Source organism: Mirounga leonina, unplaced genomic scaffold (assembly GCF_011800145.1).
Source record: "Mirounga leonina isolate KUSES-001 unplaced genomic scaffold, KU_Mleo_1.0 Mir_125, whole genome shotgun sequence".
NCBI classification, from domain to species: domain Eukaryota; kingdom Metazoa; phylum Chordata; class Mammalia; order Carnivora; family Phocidae; genus Mirounga; species Mirounga leonina.
Genome location: NW_023270305.1, coordinates 52,877,832 through 52,891,881, shown reverse-complemented (window position 1 = coordinate 52,891,881; position 14,050 = coordinate 52,877,832).

The following is a 14,050-nucleotide window of genomic DNA, read 5'->3' as shown; positions in this document are numbered from 1 at the left end:
TTCTTTCTTTCTTTCTTTCTTTCTTTCTTTCTTTCTTTCTTTCTTTCTTTCTTTCTTCCTTGCTTTCTTTCTCTCTCTTCTTCTTCTTATTTTTATTCTTATTTTTTTGTCCTAATAGCAGTTTAGAAAATAGAGAATGGGCAGTCATCTTCATAAAAACAAAATTTGGGTTTAGATTCTATACTTGACATAGGCTTTGCATTTGGGGTTCTTGAGGGTGGGAGTGCTAGGGTGTCCTTAAGACAAAGGAAAAATTAATTTTAAAAAAGGGGATTGTGTGTGAGAAAGGGGGTGGGCATTATGTGAGCACCCTAAAGAGAAAGGTGAAAAGAAGGGCCACAGACCCCCTCCTCTCCCCAGCCTCCCTCAGCCCCCACCTCTCTATAACGTTTCTTCCCCCTCTCCTGCCACTGTGATCCAGAGCTGAGGACCCAAGGAGGCCCTGGGGGGGCAGTGTCTACACCTTATGCAAGGGCAGACATCCCCCAGGAGGCTCCTGGGGGAACAGTTAGTCTGGCATTTCTCCAGAGGCTCCCTGGGCCTTTAGCTGGCTGGCAGGCTACCTCACCTACCTGGATGGTCTGTCCAAAAAAAGGAAAGAAAAGAAAGAAGGTAGGTAGGGTGGGAGAGAAGGAGGGAAGAAGGGAGGGAGGCAGTGAGGAAGGAAGGGAGAAAGGGAGGAAAAGAAAGAAGGAGAAAGCTGAATCTGCTCTAAATAAGTCTATACTTGCCTCTCCAATGGGCTGCTGTGTGCTGAGTCAATAATGTATGGGTCGGGGGAAGCAGTCTCACCATTTAAATAAGAGGCCCCTTTGAAGATAAGAAGGAGTTCTGGTTAGAACACCACTTGGTAAGATAGTCAGTTCAGTTCCCTCACATTGACATCAAAGACACATAGGTGTTGGGCAATAAAGCCAGTCCAATGTACTGCATTAAAAACATACAAAACTCAAATACAGTAGATGCTCAATAAATGGTTTTGTAGTGAATAAGTGAATAAATCCTATTACCATGTGAATGAAACCCACATGACCATTCAAATTCTAGTTTTCCCCAGAGACCAATAAGGCTTTGATCAGGCAACTCTATTATAAGAGCTAATTATAGCCTAAAAGTGATTCCCAGCAAAGATGGTGAGTTCAAAAAGATCATCCCAAATATTAGAGCAACTGAACAATTGTTCAGAATATAATGCAAGATATTTCCATCATCTCCAGCAGTCTACATTATCAAATATCTTCCAAATAAACCAGTATCAAGAATCCAGTATCAAAAGATTCATTTTTTAACACTGTTTTTTGAATCTGTACAAATCTGGTTTCCCAAAGGAGAGCACTTCTAAAGGAAAAATACTATCAGAACAACCAAAAACAAAAAGTATCTCAAACTTAATTCTCTTCCCCCCTCTTTGATTCCTTTTCTTTTAACTAGGGAATAATTTTTTCCAGGGCATGTTTTTCACACCCAGTCACGCCCAATCGCAAAACAAGCCTCACCTATTTGCTTCTTTTGGCAGGGGGAGGGCTAAATAAGAGGAAAAGCAACATCACACACACACACACACACATACACCTGGTCTGACATTTTGTACAGCAAGTTTAAGCCCAATGTGATTTAAAACAATGTGAGTTAAAAACCTCTTAAAATTTGGATTTATAATGGAAACGCTGACAGACTCTTAATTATAGCAGCCCTGCCAGACACTGCTATAATGAAATAGTTGTGCTTTCATTACTATAGAGGCACTATAGTTAAGGGTCTGTCAGTGTTTCTATTATAAACCTCAAGTTTAAGAGGTTTATAACTTGGGCTATTTAAATGGCACTGGGTGGAATTCAAGTTATCAGTCCAGATGTGAAGTTGTTTTATAAAAGACAGGATAACTCAGCTGAGAAAGCTTTTGGAGAACTCTCTCTCTCTCCCTTTCCCTCTTCCCCACCCCACTCCTTCCCTCTTATCCTCCTTCTCTTCCTCGTAGAACATCACAGAAATGATTTCTAGTGGTTTCAGATGGTCTTATTGCCAACTTCTAGCTATGACTTCACTGTCTAAAAGGAAATTTTATAGGCAGTTAGTCCTTTATTTGGACAAGTACTCTTTGCTGTTATTATAAGTTTTTATTATTTTATTATCCTAGAATATTACATACAAACAGAGAGAGAGGGAGGGAGAGAGAAAAGGAGGAAGAGAGAGATGGAGAGAAACAACTAAAATTCAGACTATATATGAAGGAATGTTGCAACCTCAGATACATACACAGATGTATATATTCTGTGTTATATTCTGATAAAAAGTATAAATTTACCAAAGAGAAATAAAGCACTTAAGATCTTCTTTATCTATTCCATCAACTATGTGGCAAAAATAAAAGAGGTACTTATAACATCTTATTTCGGCAAGTTGTGTCTTCCTGGTATCAATTGGTTTGTTCAGAAAGTAGCAGTCAGCATTGAACTACCCAAGGACCACGTATACACAAACATGAGATATTTCTCTGCTTGACTTTGTTCACAGATAAATGGAGGATGTACCTTGGATTATCTAATGGGTCAGAGTTGTGCGGTATGTTCTATTAACCTGGTATACTGCCAATATAATATGTAATTAAAGTTTGCTAGTGAGGATGTGGCTGATTCTATCATAAGGAAAACAAGGATGGCGGGTGATAATGGAGGTGATGGTGGTGGAGATTAGTGATGATCATGGGGGTGAGAGATAAGGATGGTGGTGGTTTCTCTAGTTAATATGTCCATGAGAGGGCGGTAAAAATGAGATGAAAGATGAAGGTAAAAAGCTCAAGCCCTTGCTGCTCCAATTCTTGTTGTTTTAGCTGTTCCATGAAGAGCAGGTGGTCGATGAGTTCAAAGGAAGTTTTCAAATGTGCCCCTCCCACACACACAGCAAGATGTGGCCGTGGCTGGGTATTGTTGGCAGGCCCTAAGGTCACTGACTTCATACTGAAGGACCCACCAAGAACAGTGTGGCCACCATGTCTGCATTCAGAAATCTTTTCACTTCCAGAAGAAGAGCAGTTTATTTTTCTCTGTTCCCTCTTATGGAAATCAGACCACCAAACCAGGCTGTCAGGTATCATTACAGCCTTGATAATTCTCACCTCACAATAGCTTTAGTTGGTCTCTTCTGGCATTAGTTAGGTGACAAAACAGAAGTAGTCATCAAGACATGTCACCGAGCTCAAGTTCCTTCTCTGCCAATTTCTCATAAACCCCGCAAATGCCTAGCCCCACGACCACTCCAGATGTGTACCAACCCTTCCCAGAGATCACTGAATAGCTGGGACTATTCTGGTCCCTTTTCCAGAAATTAAGACACCTTTTCTTCCTAATAGTTAATCATCAGTATTTGTTTTTCCTGCCAAATTCAGCAAAGGGAAATTTTCTGGTAGAAAATGCCGATTCTTATTTCATCTTTCTTTGGCAGCCTGGTAGAGGATGAACAAATCTCTCTAGTCTCCCATTTCTCCTTGTATACAATTTGCCTGTTTTCTCTCTTTCTCTTAAAAAAAAAAATTCTTTGCACAAGGTCAATTATCTAAGCCTCCAGGTTCCTATAAAATGAAGAATCTGGTCTTAAGAATTGTTATTCTTTCTTTCTTATGGAGCACTGCACCAAGACATGAGACATGGTCCCTGCTCTTGGATGGCTTTTATTTTTAAGGCACGAGGATGCACATACACAGACACAAGCATATCACATTAGTTCATGAGTCACACACACCAAAGCCATACTGATGCACACTATTAGCCTTGCTTTATAGAGCTTTGGCTTCACATTGCTGATTTGAATAGTTCTAAACCTTTGGCAAGGACCTGTTTGAGGGAACACCGTGCTGGTCACTTCTGACACAAGATTTTTACTTTCTAGAGAAAGAACTTGTTTTCCCAGAAACGAGAATGGTAAATAATGAGGTCTGGTCATGAATATCTGTGATAATCTATTGTTTTCAATTTTTATGATGTTATAAAATAACTAGTTACCTTTGAGAAATGAGTTTTCTGTACTACATTTGTTTTGTAGGCAATATTATAGGCTATTTCTAGCATGCATTTGTGAAAGTATCTTTTTTTTTAAGATTTTATTTATTTATTAGAGAGCGAGCGAGAGAGAAACAGCATGAGAAGGGAGAGGGTCAGAGGGAGAAGCAGGCTCCCCGCTGAGCCGGGAGCCCGATGCGGGACTCGATCCCAGGACTCCGGGATCATGACCTGAGCCGAAGGCAGTCGCTTAACCAACTGAGCCACCCAGGTGCCCGAAAGTATCCTTTTTAAAATGACACTGTTTCACTTCCCTAACACAGAGTGGGCATTTAATACATTTCTTGAATCAAGGAATGAATTCCACAAATGCATTTTCCACAGATGCTGCTGCAGGTGAGAAAGATACAAGTATTTGTGTCTGCTCACTAATAAATTAAATATGCATACAGTGGAAAATTATATTATTTTACTTTTTAAATAGTTAAGAAGTATAGGCCATTTGCACTAACTGACACATTATAAACTGCGAGCCCATTTGCATCAGGTGGAAACAATTGCATGTCTCTCTGTGTATATTTCACATAATAACTTATGTCATAAAAACCTCACTCAGGTCCTGGGTAGTTGGTGCTTATAGGGCAGAGCCTCTGTCATTTTCATCATCTCCCCCCACGCCCCCCAGCACAGAGTAGGACCTTAGGAAAATGTCTGGTACGTGAATAAAGACTTACAAAGTAGACCAAACTTTCAGGAACTTCAAAATCCTATCTACCCTGGATTACAATGTCCTCTTCGTTGTTCTCAGTTCTCAGATTTTGAAACGCAATAAAATATTCAAACAGCTCAATTCCAAGTGCATTGTAACACAGAGTAACTCTGTGAGATTAATTCTGGAGCCCGATTCTTCACATACTACCTTCTTCAAACATCAAGGCCTGTTCTAGCTAGTTCTTATCTGAAGGAAGCAAGGCTCATAGAGCCTTATATTGGCACCCACCCTCTTACCTATTCCAAACAGTGATTTTATGTGGCCTTGCTCAGGGAACAAGGGAAATATCAGCATGTGCTTTTCACATAAGATGGAAAAAGAATCATGACCCTCTCCTCAAAAGATTGAATCTTGAACTCCAAGCTTAATTAGTAGATAAAAATACAAGATTAGTGGATTTTCAAAAGAAACTCCATTTGGGACTGTAAACATGAGGGGGGAAAGCATACATATTAATTATTTGAATATTAAGGAGTTTTGCTAAAGATTATAGGTCTTTTGCATGTGTTGATTTAAAGATTCTAGAAAATTTAAATATGCTCCTTTTACAACATGTTTTACAGGAAGTCAACTCTTCTTCATGGGAACCTGCAACTTTTAGTTTTTTTCTTTTATTTTAGCATAAATAAGTCACACTGAAAAGCAGCTGCAAACCAAAAAGGAACTACTCTTTAAAAAAAATTTGATATAACTTTAGTTCTACTAACATCTTTAGAATTCCAAAGCTGGATTGCTTTATTTCCACTGGTCTTCACATTTAAGTGTTTCAATCTCTTTAAAGCTAATGTGACAAAGAGAAAAATTTTAAGCTGAGTCCAGGCTTGTGTTTTTAGCTAATTTATCCTCAGTAAGACTAACATGATATCTTGTTTGTAGAAACATTCCAAGTTAATATACTTCTGACAATGCTAATAAGTTGTGATTCATTACTTCCAATTTTTAAATATTCTGGAAGGAAGACACTTTTCACTATGGGAGCTGAAAGGGGCAAAAGAGCCTGATTTCTTTTCTTCCTTTTTTAGGGATTGGCCAGCAGCAAGTAAATAAATTTCAATCCTGAGGTGTGTATATATATATACATACATATATATATATACATACATATATATATATATATTTCAACATAATACCAAATGCCTTAACATTGTGGATACACTAGCACTGAAATAATAAGATGACGGCAGTAATTATTTTAAGGAGAATTTCCCTAGCCAGAATAACAAACAGATACTTCGCCTAATGTTGCGCTGAAAAGTAGTACCTAAGTACACATACTGCTGTGGTGAGTAATGTGTGCAGGCATTTTTGTCACCACATATTACTGATAGCACATATTACTTTTACTACCTGGCGTCTTTATTTTGTAAAGCCGAATTGCAGGAAAAATTATTTTCATCCCTGAGATTTCGATAGACACTTCGGGCTATCGAAAGGAAAGGACAGGCTACAGAGAAGGCTGTGGGTTGTGGAGTCCCAGCATCAGTAAGGAGGTTTGCTGAGGATTGGGATGACGGCTCTTGGAGCCCTGTTCACTGGCCTTTTAAGAGGGAAGGAAATTAAGTACAACAGACTTGTGATAAAATCAGGATGAGGTCCTGATGAAGATCCATGGAAACCGAACGACTTGGAATTCACGTCTCAGCCCCCATATTCCTGTGTCCAGGTATTGCCAACTGAAGATTGCACGAAGCCTCTCACTGAACTAAAGCCCCTAATCAAATATCACACGGACTGCCTCTTGGGCCTGAGGTGGAGATAACATTAGGTCTTTCTGAGTGTAATTTCAGTTGTGATGCTTACTTTGGCAGAATGCTTTTCAGAGGTGAACAGAGTAACAGAAATCTGGCATCCAGAACCAAACACGCCTGAGTGGCCCATGTAGAGTTTCCCCAAAGAAGGTCAAAAAGGGCTGCGAGAAAAGGTGTATCAAAGGTATCCTTGGAACTCAGAGCCAATAAAAAGGAAACTATTCTCTTCTGAGACCTAATTAACTTTTATATCCAAAGCTACACTGCACATTTGTTCATTGCTTATGACTAGGACGAAGAAAATATATGTGCCATGGAACCAGGCTTTGAAATGATCTATTGGGTGGCTTTTCTGTGTCTGTAAGGAATTTTCTGTTCTTTAGAGGTATTCATTCAGTGAATAAGTAAGTCTATGCTAATTTTTTTCTCAAGATGTTAAGTATTTTCCTATATCTATTTTCAAGGAATCAGGGACTTAGTCCAATAACTTCCAAAATATTCCCTTCAAATCCTAAAACAAAACCACAACAAAAATGTTCCAGAAACAAATTTCATGCTACAGGCTTTGCAAGGATTAGTCTCCTATTAGAGTCACTGTTCCTATATGATCCTTTTTCATGTTTTAAAGGAGGATATATATTTTTCTGTTACCTTTCCTGACTGTAAAGCAATCACAAGAACCTGCAGGAGGCACCATAAATATGCAAATTTCTGAGAGATAACTGTTTTCAGTGGCTATGCCTCCAAGTAGTCCGGGAAACAGGAGAGCTGGAGCTGCCTACTTCCAAGTAATTCGTATGTTGGTAGTGCCCCCTGCTGCAATCACAGGTTGTCCAAGAAAGGGAGAATAAAATGCAGAAGCATTTAGATCTGGTTAATATGTGAAATAAATGCCCACCACCCCTGCTCCAGTAATAACCATACCCACGTTCAGAGTTCCTTCTGCCAGTCACAAATACACTTGAAACACTGTCCTCGGCCTAAAACTGGGAAGATTTCCTTTTATCTCAAAACCTTTTAATATGCAGGTTACATAGGAATAGGTTTTATTTCTCAAAAAAACACACCACCCCAAGATCTGCCACCACATTTTTAAAAGAATGAAATATTCTAAGAATTTTCTGGAGGTTACCTAATGATAATAAATTCTGAATGAGAAGAATATCACACTACCCACTAGGAGACTGGAGTAGGCAGGGAAAAGTTAACGTGTTAACAGTGTATAGAGCTATTATTCAGTTTTAAATGGCTTTATTTATTGAAGGAAAATTTTGTGGGACATTAACTCATAGGGTGGACTGGACATTTTGATATTCAAAAATAAAATGAAATAAAATAAACGAAACAACCAAGTTAGGAACATTGGAAAACGGATTGCCGTAGCTCTATAGTCACTCTGTTACAGATTTTCATATTAAGACTTTGTGGGGGGGGCGGTCATAGAACAGAATAACACGATACATTTCAGACCTGTGCCGGTCTATTGAATACATAATATGCATTTTTAAATTGCCTGAATATATATTCACATGACAGAATCTAATGGGTTTAGGAGGAGCCCTCGCTCTTGATAAATCATAAAAACTGTTATAAACTTGTCTATCACATCAGGTCACACACACTTCTTTTAAAACTGTTTTTGTCTTGTTTAAATACTAGAATCAGAATACATAAAGAAAATTAAACCTAAAAAAGACAAAGCCCTCAGTTAGGTATTAGAATCTCTAGATAGAGCCACCAAGGCAAGCCTTGATGACACAGATGCTTTTTCTGTTGGACACTCCCCAATCTTCCCCAACGCCCCAAAGTCCCCCACCCCCAAGCTTTGCTATTTTTTACCATCAGTTTCAGACCTGTAGGCTCTCTCCTAGTGTAAACATCTTACAGTGGCTTATGTATTGGAGTTTGAATTTCACCTTAGCTTCGCACTTCATTTCCATATTCAGATCTTCGCAGCTAGAGCACCGTAGAGGACTGAGGAAATTACCTATATAATTTTAGCAATGAGTCTGCCTTTATCTGCATCATCCAGGAATCTTGTATCCTGTCTGTGGAGCCCTGACCTGAGAGCCTGTGAGGAGAGAGAAGGAGAGGAACTGGTGGATATTAGTTACCAGGAAGAACTAATTAGAAATAGATCTTGATATTAAAGGTATCCATCTTTTCCTTACTCTAAACTTAAACAAGCTCCCATTATTCCATATGATGAGGAGAATTTTTAAGCTCCTGCTCTGGGCTTTATTGCTACAGAAGGTGAACTGTGAAAAAAAAGAAAACCAGTGCACAAAACAGCAGTTGGGAATCGAAGCTCCTCTTTACCAGAACCCCTGCCATATATGTTCTGTCACTCACCTTCTAGACACTCAGTACAACCATTCAATCTATTGAATCAAGAGACTGTTTGATCTTATCTGCATCTGTGAGCTGACTGTCAACCTACTTAGGCTGCATATTAAATCATCTATAGTAGCTGTATCAAGCTGGGATGATCTGTTAATTCTAAATTTATTAACCCTTGGAGTGCAGTCATCATGTTTAATCTAGTGTAGCCCGCATTTATTTTACAAGACTAAATCCTTCTTTAAGATATGGCTGTGCTGTAGGTTAAAAACAGCTAATGTGGGTTTCATTACGATAATTGGGGGGAGAGACTGTCTGAAAAATGCTAGTGCGGCTACCTTAACAGGCTATGTATGTCTGGTCCCAAGCACTCTCCTAGGCTGGGTTTGCCTGTGAGATGAAATGTTCTCCAGAAACAGTTCTGTCTCTAAAAAGAATGCAAAAGGAAAAAGAGGATGGGGAAGAAGTGGGAGAGGAGGAAGGCCTCTGACAGATTTCCAGGGGTCCAAAGCCAGAAAAACTGATTTCCATGGTAGTGTCAACCCCTAATGTAATGCCTGAGGAATAAATTTCCGAAGTCACACACCTGGCGGAAGAGGCTAACAAATTTCCTTAAGTGAGTAAAACTTCTTGGTCAGTAAAGATCACCTATTTCTGGATCGAATGGCTTTTTTTTTCATACACCCCCCTCCCAAAGAAGAATTCCAAGCAATTCAAAATATAAGGTAGTTCTGCTGAAAAGAGAAAAAAAATGGTCATTTAATATGTTAATCTGGTCTTCAGACAAAAGAAAAAAACAAAGGTATCCATCTCTTCTACTTGCCCATTACTGATGTTATCAACATATTCATAGCTTTTCTTTCAGACACAAACTACTAGGCATGCTCCCTTTTTTGGTAACCACGTGCCTGATATCTCTCTAATGTAGCCTAATAACAATTTTAGCATTCAGATGAAGCGATTTCATTCTGTGACTGCCTTTTCTATTAGATTTGATTTTGAGAAGCCCCAGTGGGTGCCTTCGAGGCAGAGATCTATCTGTGAGGCTGCTACCGACTCAATAGCAGCCTGGGCTAACCTTGACCTTTCCCGAGACCCCGCTCCATCTGGTGCCAGCCTGCTTTCCACCCCCCCCACCCCCCCACCCCCGCTTCTTGCTTCATAGTCAACATTGATCAAGGCAGAACGGAGCGCCTCGTCTCCTGGAAGGGCTGGGCAGGCTCAGGAGGACAGCACATTTCAGTATATGGAAATGATCAAGCTTCTTATGCAATCATAAATCTACATAGGAGTCTTGTGATTTGATATTTCATTCACCTCTAAAGATTTTTTTTCTCCCTCCCAACAGGGATTTATAAGCTCTGTAAGAGCTCCCGGACAACGGCTTTCCCCAACACCTGGAAATTATCAAGCTTGCTGCTTGCTGAATGATGCTAACAGCTCTAATGCTGCAAATTCATTTTTAACAACTCACTGGCTTTTATCTAGGATTTGTGTGTGTGTGTGTGTGTGTGCGCGCGCGCGTGTGCGCGTGCGCGCCCTTCCTTAAGAAAAATCTACCGAAGCAACGGACAGTATCAAAGACACCAAAATCAAATCCGACTGGAACATCCTACATCTCCACACCCATCTCCATTATGTATTTGTAGATAGATTTTGTTTTTTCTATCCGTGTATTCTGTCCCCTTTAACTGCTTAATAGGGGAGAGATAAAGAGGAAAAGAAGAGACTGAGGAAAAAAGAGAAAGAGAGAGTAAAGAGAGAGAGAGAGATGGAAAGATGCCAAACAGAGGTAACTGGATGTAACACTTGAATGGAGCTTGAAACCTACCTCTCCCCTCCCCAGGCCACATTCCTCCTTTCCCCAAAACCCACCCAAATGGCTCCTTCTCAAATCACCCACTACGGTACACAGATGCCTCCTCTGCCTCACACTCTCTTTCTTTCCTCTTCTTCTGTCTGTTTCAGGGGCTGGGTGGTAAAGAGGCTGACTGAGGGCGAGTCACGTGGGCAGCCCGTGGGCAGCGGCGGCGGCAGCTCAAAAGAAATTGACTGGCCGCTTGGGCGCATTTCAATATATGGAAATGACCAGAGGCTTCTGCAATAAATCAGCACTCAACACTTTGTCATTTTTCTAGTTCTGCTTCATTTTCCTATTTTCCTCTTCTTCTCACAGAAGCCTCATTTCTTGGATTTTACCCTCCTGCGTCTCTTCTCACCTGCAACCCTCCCCCACCCTCTCCAAATATTGGCGCATCCTCGCCAAACGCCACCCCCCCCCCACTTTCTGTTCTCTGGCTCCCCTGTAATTGGAAACATCCGGTCGACGACGATTGTTTTCTTTCCCTTTAATTTTTTTTTTTTTTTCCTAACAACATCGGGCAGTGTTTGCTGTAGTGCCTCAGATTTTCTTCAACCACAGGCGCCCGGGATGCGCTCACTCAGTCCTCAAGCCCCGGACCTCAAGCCCCTTGTGATGAAGAAAAAAGAAAGACACGGTCCTCTTCTCACCTTTCTCCATCCCAGCGCCCGCTCCCACCCTCGAGGAGTTCCCTTAGCAAACTTAAAAGAATATCAGAAGCAACTTGTGCCGTGAAATGCCCGGGATAGCGCTAGGGGGTAGCCAGAAGAAAAGGGAGGGATGTAGTGGGAATCTACGTGGGTTTGCAGGTTCCTGCTTTTCTTTTGCAGATCCTGTGGTGCCCTCCACCTAACCCTGCCCCTATGCCTCGGGTCTTTTTTGAACTAAAGCAGCGCATCCCTGCAATCTGCAATTAGTCCGGGTGTTTCTCAGGAGCTCAACACAGCCTGAATTTCTTGGCGCTTACAAAAGCGAAATTAGCAAAACCCCATTACCGCGCCGGTTTTCGTGTTGTTTGGTTTTGTTTTGTTTTTAAGTTGGGTGCAGAAGCAACCATTACCTAGCTTCCTCCACCCCCTCTCGCGGCTCCTACTTGAGATTTCTAATCTTTCAACTTGGGACTCTCTCTTGTCGACTGGGCAGTCTCTCTTTTTTCTTTCGCTTGGATCTGGGAACAATAGGCATGTAAAGGGTCAGTGGGCATCACCCTATAAAGCTCAGAACCTAATTAATTTTATTAAAGGAGGATCTGTTTATGCAATATGACAGCCTGGGGGAATTAACCATTTGAGGACACAGACGCTGTTCAGGCACCAGAGATTGCCTTTTCACATCATAAGCTTATACTTCCTGCCCCATTTGATGCTGGGCGGCACCGTGATCCGGGTCTGGTTTTTTGTTTGACCTTGTGAAGAGCTTGTCTAAACCCGGGGTTCTGCACAATTCGAGGGATGCCCAGAAAATCCATATATTCCCACAGCCAGATGACAGTTGAAGTGCCCACCCATTCACACTTAGCTGCAGTGACAGCTCAAAAGGTCTCACTATTGGGAATGTGGGGGGTGAACCTCTCCACCGCGACCTAAAGTGGATATTTGGAAATATTCTACTTGGAAATCAAATTGTATGAAATCCAATATGCTTTCTCAACAGCAAAGGAAAATGTAACCATTTTAAGTTGTTATTTTTTATTTTTTCCTGCCACTCTGGTAATTTGAAATACATTTTTAATAACCTCCTGGAAAAAAAAAAACAATTTAATAGTTCAGACATATTGTTCTTTGACTTAATATCCCTGTGTATTCCTTAATTGCCCAAAGTTTATTTCATTTACAAAGGCTAACTTTATGTCTCCTGGGAATTCTAATGTCATAGTTGGTTTTTTTTTTTTAATCATCACCTTGGATTTTGTTCAACAGGGATCTAGAAATGTATAGCATATGTATAGAAATAGATATGATAAAATATTCAAGAGCTCTCTGAAGGAAAATGTGCTTGAAAATAACCCCCTCTTTTATGGAATTTGTTTTGATTTAGATCTATAGATAGTAAAAAGAATGAAAGAAACTGTGAATTACACTGAATATAAGATGTTTATCACTTTAATATTACACTTCCTAGCTTCCATATTATAGAGCTTTAGAATACTCCCAAACTTTCAGATTGAAGCTCTGCCTTATACGGTCTGAGGTTTGTCTGGAAAGACCTGCCAGCACATGCCAGCTAAAAATGAGTGTCAATTAATAATAATAAAAAAGATCCCTTATTCCTACACTCATGTAATTTAACAGGTTTGCAGAGGAACATAGGATGACAACAGTTGTGAGAACATTCCAATATATGCAGTTCTAACAGCTTTCATTCTAAGACGGCAAAGCTTCCTAAAATAGAATGGCTTAACATTTCTTTTTTATATTAAAAGTCCAATCTACACTTCACATAAAATGTTTTTTTATCACAAAAATATTTGTCTCTAACAAAATGCACTTTTTGTTCTACCAAAAAAGCAAACATCTTGAAACAGATTCTCCCAGCTTTTTACAGCTCCCCATTGCAATTTTCTGTACTATTTTCAACTGCCCCCTCCCCCTTATGAGATACTCTGAACACTGGAATAAAAATAATTACAATTGAAATACTGAACTAGAATGTCCTGTTTCCCAATATTGCTAACAAATTCTCTAATTCTTAAACTGCTCTCTGTTGGAACTCGGCAAATTGGGGAACTTACACTGATATTTCTAAGTGCAGTTTGTTGTTTTAAAAACATATTGTACTGATTAATAAAAATGTGAAATAATTTGAGTTACAAATTTTGAACTACAAATCGCCATCTGCTCAAATGGGGAAAAACCAAAAATTGCCGAATATATTTTCTCACCTCTTTTTTTCATGATAACATAAACAACATTCCTGAATAATTAAAAAAAGAAACTGACTACACTTAATGCATTTTTATAGTTCAACAACTGCTTGGTGAGCCCACCTTCTTAAACGTGCAATTATTTTTTTTCTTAATTACTTACATATGTTCTATCAGAAGATGCAGGTTCTCGTGCTTTTCCTGCATATTGTACAAATCTGTTTAGCTCTACCTATTAGATTACAAGCAAGCCCCTGGGTTGATGGGGTAAAGTAGACTGCAATGTGCAGTCACCCCAACTTGGTCATAGACGTCAACTACGTCAGAGACCTGTGAGAACACTCACAGTATCCTCTGAGGGTAGGGAGAAAATGAAACAAATTTCCATGAACCCAGACCTGGAGGGAAAAGGGGTAACCCATCAAATAGAGACATAAATACAACAAAGTATGATAAACAATTTAGCTTATT